A 13,616-nucleotide genomic window follows, 5' to 3' on the forward strand; every position below is an offset into this window, starting at 1 on the left:
TTTGGCGGCCATTTCTCGACAACTGCTACTTTTCCCTGTCCTCAAGATTAACTTGTGGCTGAAACGGAAAAAAGAAAAACCTTTTAAGTGATATCAAAGCTAAATTATTTTTGTTTTAAGCGAGTATGGGAGAAAAAAAATCTGCGAGTCCCCCACGGGTCTTGAACCCACGACCTTGCACTCGCACGTTGTGCAAATGCGTTACCCCTTGTCAAGGGGGACTCTGGTTGTGAGTTAAGCAATTTTTTAGGTTGATATGTGTCTGTAGTTGCTATTGGTGGCCCAGTTTAGCTCCGGCAACTGCGCCGCAACAATATTACAGTCAAACCTCCACTAAAGGCCACAACTTTATAGCAGCCGGTTTTTCAGTTTCGTTGCGCCCGACAGTCCATACATTCAGACCTATTTTAACCTTTCTACAGCGGCAACGCCCATCCAAGCACGTCCCAAACTACCAAAATGACCTCTCCAAAACGACCAGTTAATCAAACGACTGACAAACAGTTTATACAAAACACTATGTTATATTGTAAACGCTCACAAAACTTGATCCGTACCGCACGTGGTTGGTAACTCTTTCTGGTTAGTTTCTGTTTTATTGATAAATTTTGATTGTGTTAAGTTAGGGACTGCTATGCTACAATGAGCATATTTTAAAGATAAAAATGTTGTGCCTGCGGATAAAGAAAAACATATTACACCCCTATCTCTACATAGCGGTCATTTGTCGACAACTGCTACTTTTCCCTGTCCTCAAGATTAACTTGTGGCTGAAACGGAAAAAAGAAAAACCTTTTTAAGTGATTTAAAAGCTAAATTATCTTTTTTTAAAACGAGTATGGGAGAAAAAAAATCTCCGAGTCCCCCACGGGTGTTGAACCCATGACCTTGCACTCGCACGTTGTGCAAATGCCTTACCCCTGGTCAAGGGGGACTCTGGTTGTGAGTTAAGCAATTTTTTAGCTTGATATGTGTCTGTAGTTGCTATTGGTGGCCCAGTTTAGCTCCGGCAACTGTGCCGCAACAATATTACAGTCAAACCTCCACTAACGGCCACAACTTTATAGCAGGCGGTTTTTCAGTTTCGTTCCGGCCGACAGTCTATACATTCAGTCCTATTTTAACCTTTGTACAGCGGCAACGCCCACCCAAGCACGTATTAAACTACCGAAATGACCTCTCCAAAACGACCAGTTAATCAAACGACTGCAAAACAGTTTATACAAAACACAATGTTATATTGTAAAAGCTCACAAAACTTGATCCGTACCGAACGTGGTTGGTAACTGTTTCGGGTTGGTTTTTTTTATTGATATATTTTGATTGTGTTAGGTACTGCTATGCTACAATGAGCATATTTTAAACATAAAAATGTCGCGCCTTCGGAAAAATACAAAACATATTAAACCCCTACCTCTCCATAGCGGTCAGATCTCGAGAAATACCACTTTTGCCTGTCCTCAAGATTAACTTGTGGCTTAAACGGAAAAAAGAAAAACCTTTAAAGTCATTTAAAAGATAAATTGTTTTTCTTTCAAACGAGTATGGGAGACAAAAAAATCTCCGAGTACCCCACGGGTCTTGAACCCACGACCTTGCACTCGCACGTTTTGCAAATGCGGTACCCCTGGTCAAGGGGGACTCTGGTTGTCAGTTAAGCAATTTTTTAGGTTGATATGTGTCTGTAGTTGCTATTGGTGGCCCAGTTTAGCTCCGGCAACTGTGCCGCAACAATATTACAGTTAAACCTCCACTAAAGGCCACAACTTTATAGCAGACGTTTTTTCAGGTTCGTTGCGGCCGACAGTCCATACATTCAGTCCTATTTTAACCTTTCTACAACGGCAACGCCCACTCAAGCACGTCCGAAGGTCCCAAAATGAGCTCTCTACAACGACCACTTAATCAAACGACTGACAAACAGTTTATACAAAACACTATGTTATATTGTAAAAGCTCACAAAACTTGATCCGTACCGAACGTGGTTGGTAACTGTTTCTGGTTGGTTTGTGTTTTATTGATGTATTTTGATTGCGTTGGGTACTGCTATGCTACAATGAGCATATTTTAAACATAAAAATGTTGCGCCTGCGGATAAAGAAAAACATATTACACCTCTATCTCTCCATAGCGGTCATTTCTCGACAACTGCTACTTTTCCCTGTCCTCAAGATTAACTTGTGCGTGAGACGGAAAAAAGAAAAACCTTTTAAGTGATTTAAAAGCTAAATTATTTTTCTTTTAAACGAGTATGGGAGAAAAATAATCTCCGAGTCCCCCACGGGTCTTGAACCCAAGACCTTGCACTCGCACGTTGTGCAAATGCGTTACCCCTGGTCAAGGGGGACTCTGGTTGAGAGTAAAGACAGTTTTTAGGTTGATATGTGTCTGTAGTTGCTATTGGTGGCCCAGTTTAGGTCCGCCAACTGTGCCGCAACAATATTACAGTCAAACCTCCACTGAAGGCCACAACTTTATAGCAGGCGGTTTTTCAGTTTCGTTGCGGCCGACAGTCCATACATTCAGTCCTATTTTAACCTTTCTAAAGCGGCAACGCCCACCCAGGCACGTCCGAAACTACCAAAATGACCGTTCTACAACGACCAGTTAATCAAACGACTGACAAACAGTTTATACAAAACACTATGTTATATTCTAAAAGCTCACACAACTTGATCCGTACCGAACGTGGTTGGTAACCGTTTCTGGTTGGTTTGTGTTTTATTGATGTATTTTGATTGTGTTGGGTACTGCTATGGTACAATGAGCATATTTTAAAGATAAAAATGTTGAGCCTGCGGATAAAGAAAAACATATTACACCTCTATCTCTCCATAGCGGCCATTTCTCGACAACTGCTACTTTTCCTTGTCCTCAAGATTAACTTGTGGCTGAAACGGAAAAAAGAAAAACCTTTTAAGTGATATCAAAGCTAAATTATTTTTGTTTTAAGCGAGTATGGGAGAAAAAAAATCTGCGAGTCCCGCACGGGTCTTGAACCCACGACCTTGCACTCGCACGTTGTGCAAATGCGTTACCCCTTGTCAAGGGGGACTCTGGTTGTGAGTTACGCAATTTTTTAGCTTTATATGTGTCAGTAGTTGCTATTAGTGGCCCAGTTTAGCTCCGGCAACTGTGCCGCAACAATATTACAGTCAAACCTCCACTAACGGCCACAACTTTATAGCAGCCGATTTTTCAGTTTCGTTGCGGCCGACAGTCCATACGTTCAGTCCTATTTTAACCTTTGTACAGGAGCAACGCCCACCCAAGCACATCCCAAACTACCAAAATGACATCTCTACAACGACCAGTTAATCAAACGACTGACAAACAGTTTATACAAAACACTATGTTATGTTGTAAAAGCTCACTAAACTTGATCCGTACCGCACGTGCTTAGTAACTGTTTCTCGTTAGTTTCTGTTTTATTGATAAATTTTGATTGTATTGGGTACTGCTATGCTACAATGAGCATATTTTAAAGATAAAAATGTTGTGCCTGCAGATAAAGAAAAACATATTACACCCCTATCTCTACATAGCGGTCATTTGTCGACAACTGCTACTTTTCCCTGTCCTCAAGATTAACTTGTGGCTGAAACGGAAAAAAGAAAAACCTTTTAAGTGATTTAAAAGCTAAATTATCTTTTTTTAAAACGAGTATGGGAGAAAAAAAATCTCCGAGTCCCCCACGGGTGTTGAACCCATGACCTTGCACTCGCACGTTGTGCAAATGCGTTACCCCTGGTCAAGGGGGACTCTGGTTGTGAGTTAAGCAATTTTTTAGCTTGATATGTGTCTGTAGTTGCTATTGGTGGCCCAGTCTAGCTCCGGCAACTGTGCCGCAACAATATTACAGTCAAACCTCCACTGACGGCCACATGTTTATATCAGCCGGTTTTTCAGTTTCGTTGCGGCCGACAATCCATACATTCAGTCCTATTTTAACCTTTGTACAGCGGCAACGCCCACGCAAGCACGTCCCAAACTACCAAAATAACCTCTCCAAAACGACCAGTTAATCAAACCACTGAGAAACAGTTTATACAAAACACTCTGTTATATTTTGAAAGGTCACAAAACTTGGTCCGTACCGAACGTGGTTGGTAACTGTTTGTGGTTGGTTTCTGTTTTATTGATATATTTCTATTGTGTTGGGTACTGCTATGCCACAATGAGCATATTTTAAAGATAAAAATGTTGTGCCTTCGGAAAAAAACAAAACATATTGGACCCCTACCTCTCCATAGCGGTCATCTCTCGAAAAATGCCACTTTTGCCTGTCCTCAAGATTAACTTGTGGCTTAAACGGAACAAAGAAAAACCTTTTAAGTGATTTAAAAGCTAAATTATGTTTATTTTAAACGAGTATGGGAGAAAAAAAATCTCCGAGTCCCCCACGGGTCTTGAACCCACGACCTTGAACTCGCACGTTGTGCAAATGCGTTACCCCTAGTCAAGGGGGACTCTGGTTGTGAGTTAAGCAACTTTTTAGGTTCATATGTGTCTGTAGTTGCTATTGGTGGCCCAGTTTAGCTCCGGCAACTGTGCCGCAACAATATTACAGTCAAACCTCCACTGACAGCCACAAGTTTATAGCATCCGGTTTTTCAGTTTCGTTGCGGCCGACAGTCCATACATTCAGTCCTATTGTAACCTTTCTACACGGCAAAGCCCACGCAAGAACGTCCCAAACTACCAAAATGACCTCTCTACAACGACCAGTTAATTAAACGACTGACAAACAGTTTATACAAAACACTATGTTATATTGGAAAAGGTCACAAAACTTGATTCGTACTGAACGTGGTCGGTAACTGTTTGTGGTTGGTTTGTGTTTTATTGATATCTTTTGATTGTGTTGGGTACTGCTATGCTACAATGAGCATATTTTAAAGATAAAAATGTTGTGCCTGCGGATAAAGAAAATGATATTACACCCCTATCTGTCCATAGCGATCATCTCTCGACAACTGGTACTTTTCCCTGTCCTCAAGATTAACTTGTGGATGAAACGGAAAAAAGAAAAACCTTTCAAGTGATTTAAAAGCTAAATTATTTTTCTTTTAAACGAGTATGGGAGAAAAAAAAATCTCCGAGTCCCCCACGGGTGTTGAACCCACGACCTTGCACTCGCACGTTGTGCAAATGCGTTACCCCTGGTCAAGGGGGACTCTGGTTGTGAGTTAAGCAATTTTTTAGCTTGATATGTGTCTGTAGTTGCTATTGGTGGCCCAGTTTAACTCCGGCAAATGTGCCGCAACAATATTACAGTCAAACCTCCACTGACAGCCACAACTTTATAGCAGCCGGTTTTTCAGTTTCGTTGCGGCCGACAGTCCATACATTCAGTCCTATTTTAACCTTTCTACACGGCAACGCCCACGCAAGCACGTCCCAAACTACCAAAATGACCTCTCTACAACGACCAGTTAATCAAACGACTGACAAACAGTTTATACAAAACACTATGTTATACTGTAAAAGCTCACAAAACTTGATGCGCACCGAACGTGGTTGGTAACTGTTGTTGGTTGGTTTCTGTTTTATTGATGTATTTTGATTGTGTTGGGTACTGCTATGCTACAATGAGCATATTTTAAAGATAAAAATGTTGTGCCTGCGGATAAAGAAAAACATATCACATCCCTATCTCTCCATAGCGGTCATCTCTCGAGAAATGCCACTTTTGCCTGTCCTCAAGATTAACTTGTGGCTGAAACGGAAAAAAGAAAAACGTGTTTTACTGATATATTTTGATATATTTTGATTGTGTTGGCTACTGCTACGCTACAATGAGCATATTTTAAAGATAAAAATGTTGTGCCTTCGGAAAAAAACAAAACATATTTTACCCCTACCTCTCCATAGCGGTCATCTCTCGCGAAATGCCACTTTTGCCTGTCCTCAAGATTAACTTGTGGCTGAAACGGAAAAAACAAAAACCTTTTAAGTGATTTAAAAGCTAAATTGTTTTTCTTTCAAAGGAGTATAGGAGATAAAAAAATCTCCGAGTCCCCCACGGGTCTTGAACCCACGACCTTGCACTCGCACGTTGTGCAAATGCGTTACCCCTGGTCAAGGAGGACTCTGGTTGCGAGTTAAGCAATTTTTTAGGTTGATATGTGTCTGTAGTTGCCATTGGTGGCCCAGTTTAGCTCCGGCAACTGTGCCGCAACAATATAACAGTCAAACCTCCACTGTAGGCCACAACTTTATAGCAGACGGTTTTTCAGTTTCGTTGCGGCCGACAGTCCATATATTCAGTCCTATTTTAAGCTTTCTAAAGCGGCAACGCCCACCCAGGCACGTCCGAAACTACCAAAATGACCGTTCTACAACGACCAGTTAATCAAACGACTGACAAACAGTTTATACAAAACACTATGTTATATTGTGAAAACTCACAAAACTTGATCCGTACCGACCGTGGTTGGGAAATGTTTCTGGTTGGTTTGTGTTTTATTGATGTATTTTGATTGTGTTGGGTACTGCTATGCTACAATGAGCATATTTTAAAGATAAAAATGTTGACCCTGCGGATAAAGAAAAACATATTACACCCCTCTCTCTCCATAGCGGTCATTTCTCGACAACTGGTACTTTTCCCTGTCCTCAAGATTAACTTGTGGCTGAGACGGAAAAAAGAAAAACCTTTTAAGTGATATCAAAGCTAAATTATTTTTCTTTTAAGCGAGTATGGGAGAAAAAAAATCTGCGAGTCCCCCACGGGTCTTGAACCCGCGACCTTGAACTCGCACGTTGTGCAAATGCGTTACCCCTGGTCAAGGGGGACTCTGGTTGTGAGTTAAGCAACTTTTTAGGTTGATATGTGTCTGTAGTAGCTATTGGTGGCCCAGTTTAGCTCCGGCAACTGTGCCGCAACAATATTACAGTCAAAACTCCACTAACGGCCACAACTTTATAGCAGCCGGTTTTTCAGTTTCGTTGCGGCCGACAGTCCATACATTCAGTCCTATTTTAACCTTTGTACAGCGGCAACGCCCACCCAAGTACGTCCCAAACTATCAAAATGACGTCTCCAAAACCACCAGTTAATCAAACGACTGACAAACAGTTTATACAAAACACTATGTTATATTGTGAAAGCTCACTAAACTTGATCCGTACCGAACCTGTTTGGTAACTATTTCTGGTTGGTTTGTGTTTTATATATGTATTTTGACTGTGTTGGTTACTGCTATGCTACAATGAGCATATTTTAAAGATAAAAATGTTGTGCCTGCGGATAAAGAAAGACATATTAAACCCCTATCTCTCGATAGCGGTTATCTCTCGAGAAATGCTACTTTTCCCAGTCCTCAAGATTAACTTGTGGCTTAAACGGAAAAAAGAAAAACCTTTTAAGTGATTTAAAAGCTAAATTATTTTTCTTTTAAGCGAGTATGGGAGAAAAAAAATCTCCGAGTCCTCCACGGGTCTTGAACCCACAACCTTGCACTCGCACGTTGTACAAATGCCTTACCCCTGGTCAAGGGGGACTCTGGTTGTGAGTTAAGCAATTTTTAGGTTGATATGTGTCTGTAGTTGCTATTGGTGGCCCAGTTTAGCTCCGGCAACTGTGCCGCAACAATATCACAGTCAAAACTCCACTGACGGCCACAACTTTATAGCAGCCGGTTTTTCAGTTTCGTTGCGGCCGACAGTCCATATATTCAGTCCTATTTTAAGCTTTCTACAGGGCAACGCCCACCCAAGCACGTCCCAAGCTACCAAAATGAGCTCTCTACAACGACCAGTTAATCAAACGATTGACAAAGAGTTTATACAAAACACTATGTTATATTGTAAAAGCTCACACAACTTGATCCGTACCCCACGTGGTTGGTAACTGTTTCAGGTTGGTTTCTGTTTTATTGATATATTTTGATTGTGTTGGGTACTGCTACGCTACAATGAGCATATTTTAAAGATAAAAATGTTGTGCCTGCGGAAAAAAGCAAAACAAAACATATTACACCCCTACCTGTCCATAGCGGTCATTTCTCGAGAACTACCGCTTTTAACTGTCTTCAAGATTAACTTGTGGCTTAAACGGAAAAAGAAACACCTTTAAAGTGATTTAAAAGCTAAATTATTTTTCCTTTAAACGAGTATGGGAGAAAAAAAAAAATCTGCGAGTCCCCCACGGGTCTTGAACCCACGACCTTGCACTCGCACGTTGTGCAAATGCGTTACCCCTGGTCAAGGGGGACTCTGGTTGTGAGTTAAGCAAATTTTTAGGTTGATATGTGTCTGTAGTTGCTATTGGTGGCCCAGTTTAGCTCCGGCAACTGTGCCGCAACAATATTACAGTCAAACCTCCACTGACTGCCACAACTTTATAGCAGCCGGTTTTTCAGTTTCGTTGCGGCCGACACCCCATACATTCAGTCCTATTGTAACCTTTCTACAGCGGAAACGCCCACCCAAGCACGTCCGAAACTACCAAAATGACCTCTCCAAAACGACCAGTTGATCAAACGACTGACAAACAGTTTATACAAAACATTATGTTGTATTGTAAAAGCTCGCAGAACTTGATCCGTACCGCACGTGGTTGTTAACTGTTTCTGGTTGGTTTCTGTTTTACTGATATATTTTGATTGTGTTGGGTACTGCTATGCTACAATGAGCATATTTTAAATATAAAAATGTTGTACCTGCGGAAAAAAAGAGCAAAATACCTGAAACCCCTACCTCTCCATAGCGGTCATCTCTCGAGAACTACCACTTTTAACTGTCTTCAAGATTAACTTGTGGCTTAAACGGAAAAAAGAAAAACCTTTAAAGTGATTTAAAAGATAAATTGTTTTTCTTTCAAACTAGTATGGGAGATAAAAAAATCTCCGAGTCCCCCACGGGTGTTGAACCCACGACCTTGCACTCGCACGTTGTCCAAATGCGTTACCCCTGGTCAAGGAGGACTCTGGTTGTGAGTTAAGCAAATTTTTAGGTTGATATGTGTCTGTAGTTGCTATTGGTGGCCCAATTTAGCTCCGGCAACTGTGCCGCAACAATATTACAGTCAAACCTCCACTGAAGGCCACAACTTTATAGGAGACGGTTTTTCAGTTTCGTTCCGGCCGACAGTTCATACATTCAGTCCTATTGTAACCTTTCTACAGCGGCAACGCCCACCCAAGCACGTCCGAAACTACGAAAATGAGCTCTCCAAAACGACCAGTTAATCAAACGACTGAGAATCAGTTTATACAAAACACTATGTTATATTGTAAACGCTCACTAAACTTGATCCGTACCGCACGTGGTTGGTAACTGTTTCTGGTTAGCTGCTGTTTTATTGATAAATTTTGATTGTGTTAAGTTGGGTACTGCTATGCTACAATGAGCATATTTTAAAGATAAAAATGTTGCGCCTTCGGAAAAAAACAAAAAACAAAACATATTACACCCCTATCTCTCCATAGCGGTCATCTCTCGAGAACTGCTACTTTTCCCTGTCCTCAAGATTAACTTGAGGCTTAAAGGGAAAAAAGAAACACCTTTAAAGTGATTTAAAAGATAAATTATATTTCTTTTAAACGAGTATGGGAGAAAAAAAATCTGCGAGTCCCCCACGGGTCTTGAACCCACGACCTTGCACTCGCACGTTGTGCAAATGCGTTACCCCTGGTCAAGGGGGACTCTGGTTGTGAGTTAAGCAAATTTTTAGGTTGATATGTGTCTGTAGTTGCTATTGGTGGCCCAGTTTAGCTCCGGCAACTGTGCCGCAACAATATTACAGTCAAACCTCCACTGAAGGCCACAACTTTATAGCAGCCGGTTTTTCAGTTTCGTTGCGGCCGACAGTCCATACATTCAGTCCTATTTTAACCTTTTTAAAGCGGCAACGCCCACCCAGGCATGTCCGAAACTACCAAAATGACCGTTCTACAACGACCAGTTAATCAAACGACTGACAAACAGTTTATTCAAAACACTATGTTATATTGTGAAAGCTCACAAAACTTGATCCGTACCGAACGTGGTTGGTAAATGTTTCTGGTTGGTTTGTGTTTTATTGATTTATTTTGATTGTGTTGGGTACTGCTATGCTACAATGAGCATATTTTAAAGATAAAAATGTTGTGCGTGCGGATAAAGAAAAACATATTACAACCCTATCTCTCCATAGCGGTCATTTCCCGACAACTGGTACTTTTCCCTGTCCTCAAGATTAACTTGTGGCTGAAACGGAAAAAAGAAAAACCTTTTAAGTGATATCAAAGCTAAATTATTTTTCTTTTAAGCGAGTATGGGAGAAAAAAAATCTCCGAGTCCCCCACGGGTCTTGAACCCACGACCTTGCACTCGCACGTTGTGCAAATGCGTTACCCCTGGTCAAGGGAGACTCTGGTTGTGAGTTAAGCAATTTTTAGGTTGATATGTGTCTGTAGTTGCTATTGGTGGCCCAGTTTAGCTCCGGCAACTGTGCCGCAACAATATCACAGTCAAAACTCCATTAACGGCCACAACTTTATAGCAGCCGGTTTTTCAGTTTCGTTGCGCGCGACAGTTCATACATTCAGTCCTATTTTAACCTTTGGACAACGGCAACGCCCACCCAAGTACGTCCCAAACTATCAAAATGACGTCTCCAAAACGACCAGTTAATCAAACGACTGACAAACAGTTTATACAAAACACTATGTTATATTGTGAAAGCTCACTAAACTTGATCCGTACCGAACGTGGTTGGTAACTGTTTCTGGTTGTTTGTGTTTTATTGATGTATTTTGACTGTGTTGGGTACTGCTATGCTACAATGAGCATATTTTAAAGAGAAAAATGTTGTGCGTGCGGATAAAGAAAAACATATTACACCCCTATCTCTCCATAGCGGTCATCTCTCGAGAAATGCTACGTTTCCCAGTCCTCAAGATTAACTTGTGGCTGAAACGGAAAAAAGAAAAACCTTTTAAGGGATTTAAAAGCTAAATTATTTTTCTTTTAAGCGAGTATAGGAGAAAAAAAATCTCCGAGTCCTCCACGGGTCTTGAACCCACGACCTTGCACTCGCACGTTGTGCAAATGCGTTACCCCTGATCAAGGAAGACTCTGGTTGTGAGTTAAGCAATTTTTAGGTTGATATGTGTCTGTAGTTGCTATTGGTGGCCCAGTTTAGCTCCGGCAACTGTGCCGCAACAATATCACAGTCAAACCTCCACTGACGGCCACAACTTTATAGCAGCCGGTTTTTCAGTTTCGTTGCGGCCGACAGTCCATACGTTCAGTCCTATTTTAACCTTTCTACAGGGCAACGCCCACCCAGGCACGTCCCAAGCTACCAAAATGAGCTCCCTACAACGACCAGTTAATCAAACGATTGACAAAGAGTTTATACAAAACACTATGTTATATTGTAAAAGCTCACACAACTTGATCCGTACCCCACGTGGTTGGTAACTGTTTCAGGTTGGTTTCTGTTTTATTGATATATTTTGATTGTGTTGGGTACTGCTATGCTACAATGAGCATATTTTAAAGATAAAAATGTTGTGCCTGCGGATAAAGAAAAACATATTACACCCCTATCTCTCCATAGCGGTCATTTGTCGACAACTGCTACTTTTCTCTGTCCTCAAGATTAACTTGTGGCTGAAACGGAAAAAAGAAAAATTTTTTAAGTGATTTAAAAGCTAAATTATTTTTCTTTTAAACGAGTATGGGAGAAAAAAAATCTCCGAGTCCCCCACGGGTGTGTAACCCACGACCTTGCACTCGCACGTTGTGCAAATGCGTTACCCCTAGTCAAGGGGGACTCTGGTTGTGAGTGAAGCAATTTTTTTAGGTTCATATGTGCCAGTAGTTGCTAATGGTGGCCCAGTTTAGCTCCGGCAACTGTGCCGCAACAATATTACAGTCAAAACTCCACTGACGGCCACAACTTTATAGGAGCCGGTTTTTCAGTTTCGTTGCTGCCGACAGTCCATACATTCAGTCCTTTTTTAACCTTTTTACACGGATATGCCCACCCAAGCACGTCCCAAACTACCAAACTCCCAAACTGACCGTTCTACAACGACCACTTAATCAAACGACTGACAAACAGTCTATACAAAACACTATGTTATATTGTAAAAGCTCACAAAACTTGATCCGTACCGGACGTGGCTGGTAACGGTTTCTGGTTGGTTTGTGTTTTATTGATGTATTTTGATTGTGTTGGGTACTGCTATGCTACAATGAGCATATTTTAAAGATAAAAATGTTGTGCCTGCGGATAAAGAAAAACATATTACACCCCTATCTGTCCATAGCGGTCATTTCTCGAGAACTGCTACTTTTCCCAGTCCTCAAGATTAACTTGTGGGTGAAACGGAAAAAAGAAAAACCTTTTAAGTGATTTAAAAGCTAAATTATTTTTCTTTTAAACGAGTGTGGCAGATAAAAAAATCTGCGAGTCCCCCACGGGTCTTGAACCCACGACCTTGCACTCGCACGTTGTGCAAATGCCTTACCCCTGGTCAAGGGGGACTCTGGTTGTGAGTTAAGCAATTTTTTAGGTTGATATGTGTCTGTAGTTGCTATTGGTGGCCCAGTTTAGCTCCGGCAACTGTGCGCAAGAATATCACAGTCAAACCTCCACTAACGGCCACAACTTTATAGCAGCCGGTTTTTCAGTTTCGTGCCGGCCGACAGTCTATACATTCAGTCCTATTTTAACCTTTGTACAGCGGCAACGCCCACCCAAGCACGTATTAAACCACCGAAATGACCTCTCCAAAACGACCAGTTAATCAAACCACTGAAAAACAGTTTATACAAAAGACAATGTTATATTGTAAAAGCTCACAAAACTTGATCCGTACCGAACGTGGTTGGTAACTGTTTCGGGTTGGTTTTTTTTTATTGATATATTTTGATTGTGTTAGGTACTGCTATGCTACAATGAGCATATTTTAAACATAAAAATGTTGCGCGTTCGGAAAAAAACAAAACATATTAAACCCCTACCTCTCCATAGCGGTCATCTCTCGAGAAATACCACTTTTGCCTGTCCTTAAGATTAACTTGTGGCTTAAACGGAAAAAACAAAAACCTTTAAAGTGATTTAAAAGATAAATTGTTTTTCTTTCAAACGAGTATGAGAGACAAAAAAATCTCCGAGTCCCCCACGGGTCTTGAACCCACGACCTTGCACTCGCACGTTGTGTAAATGCGTTACCCCTAGTCAAGGGGGACTCTGGTTGTGAGTTAAGCAATTTTTTAGGTTCATATGTGTCTGTAGTTGCTATGGGTGTCCCAGTTTAGCTCCGGCACCTGTGCCGCAAGAATATTACAGTTAAACCTCCACTAACGGCCACAACTTTATAGCAGCCGGTTTTTCACTTTCGTTGCGGCCGACAGTCCATACATTCAGTTTTACTTCAACTTTTTTACACGGAAACGCCCACTCAAGCACGTTCCAAACTACCAAAATCACCTCTCTACAACGACCAGTTAATCAAACGACTGACAAACAGTTTATACAAAACACTATGTTATATTGTAAAAGCTCACAAAACTTGATCCGTACCGAACGTGGTTGGTAACTGTTTGTGGTTGGTTTCTGTTTTATTGATGTATTTTGATTGTGTTGGGTACTGCTATGCTACAATGACGATAT

The sequence above is a fragment of the Orbicella faveolata genome, unplaced genomic scaffold (genome assembly GCF_042242905.1).
Source record: "Orbicella faveolata isolate gen_17 unplaced genomic scaffold, um_ofav_v1 contig_14, whole genome shotgun sequence".
In the NCBI taxonomy this organism is placed as follows: Eukaryota; Metazoa; Cnidaria; class Anthozoa; order Scleractinia; family Merulinidae; genus Orbicella; species Orbicella faveolata.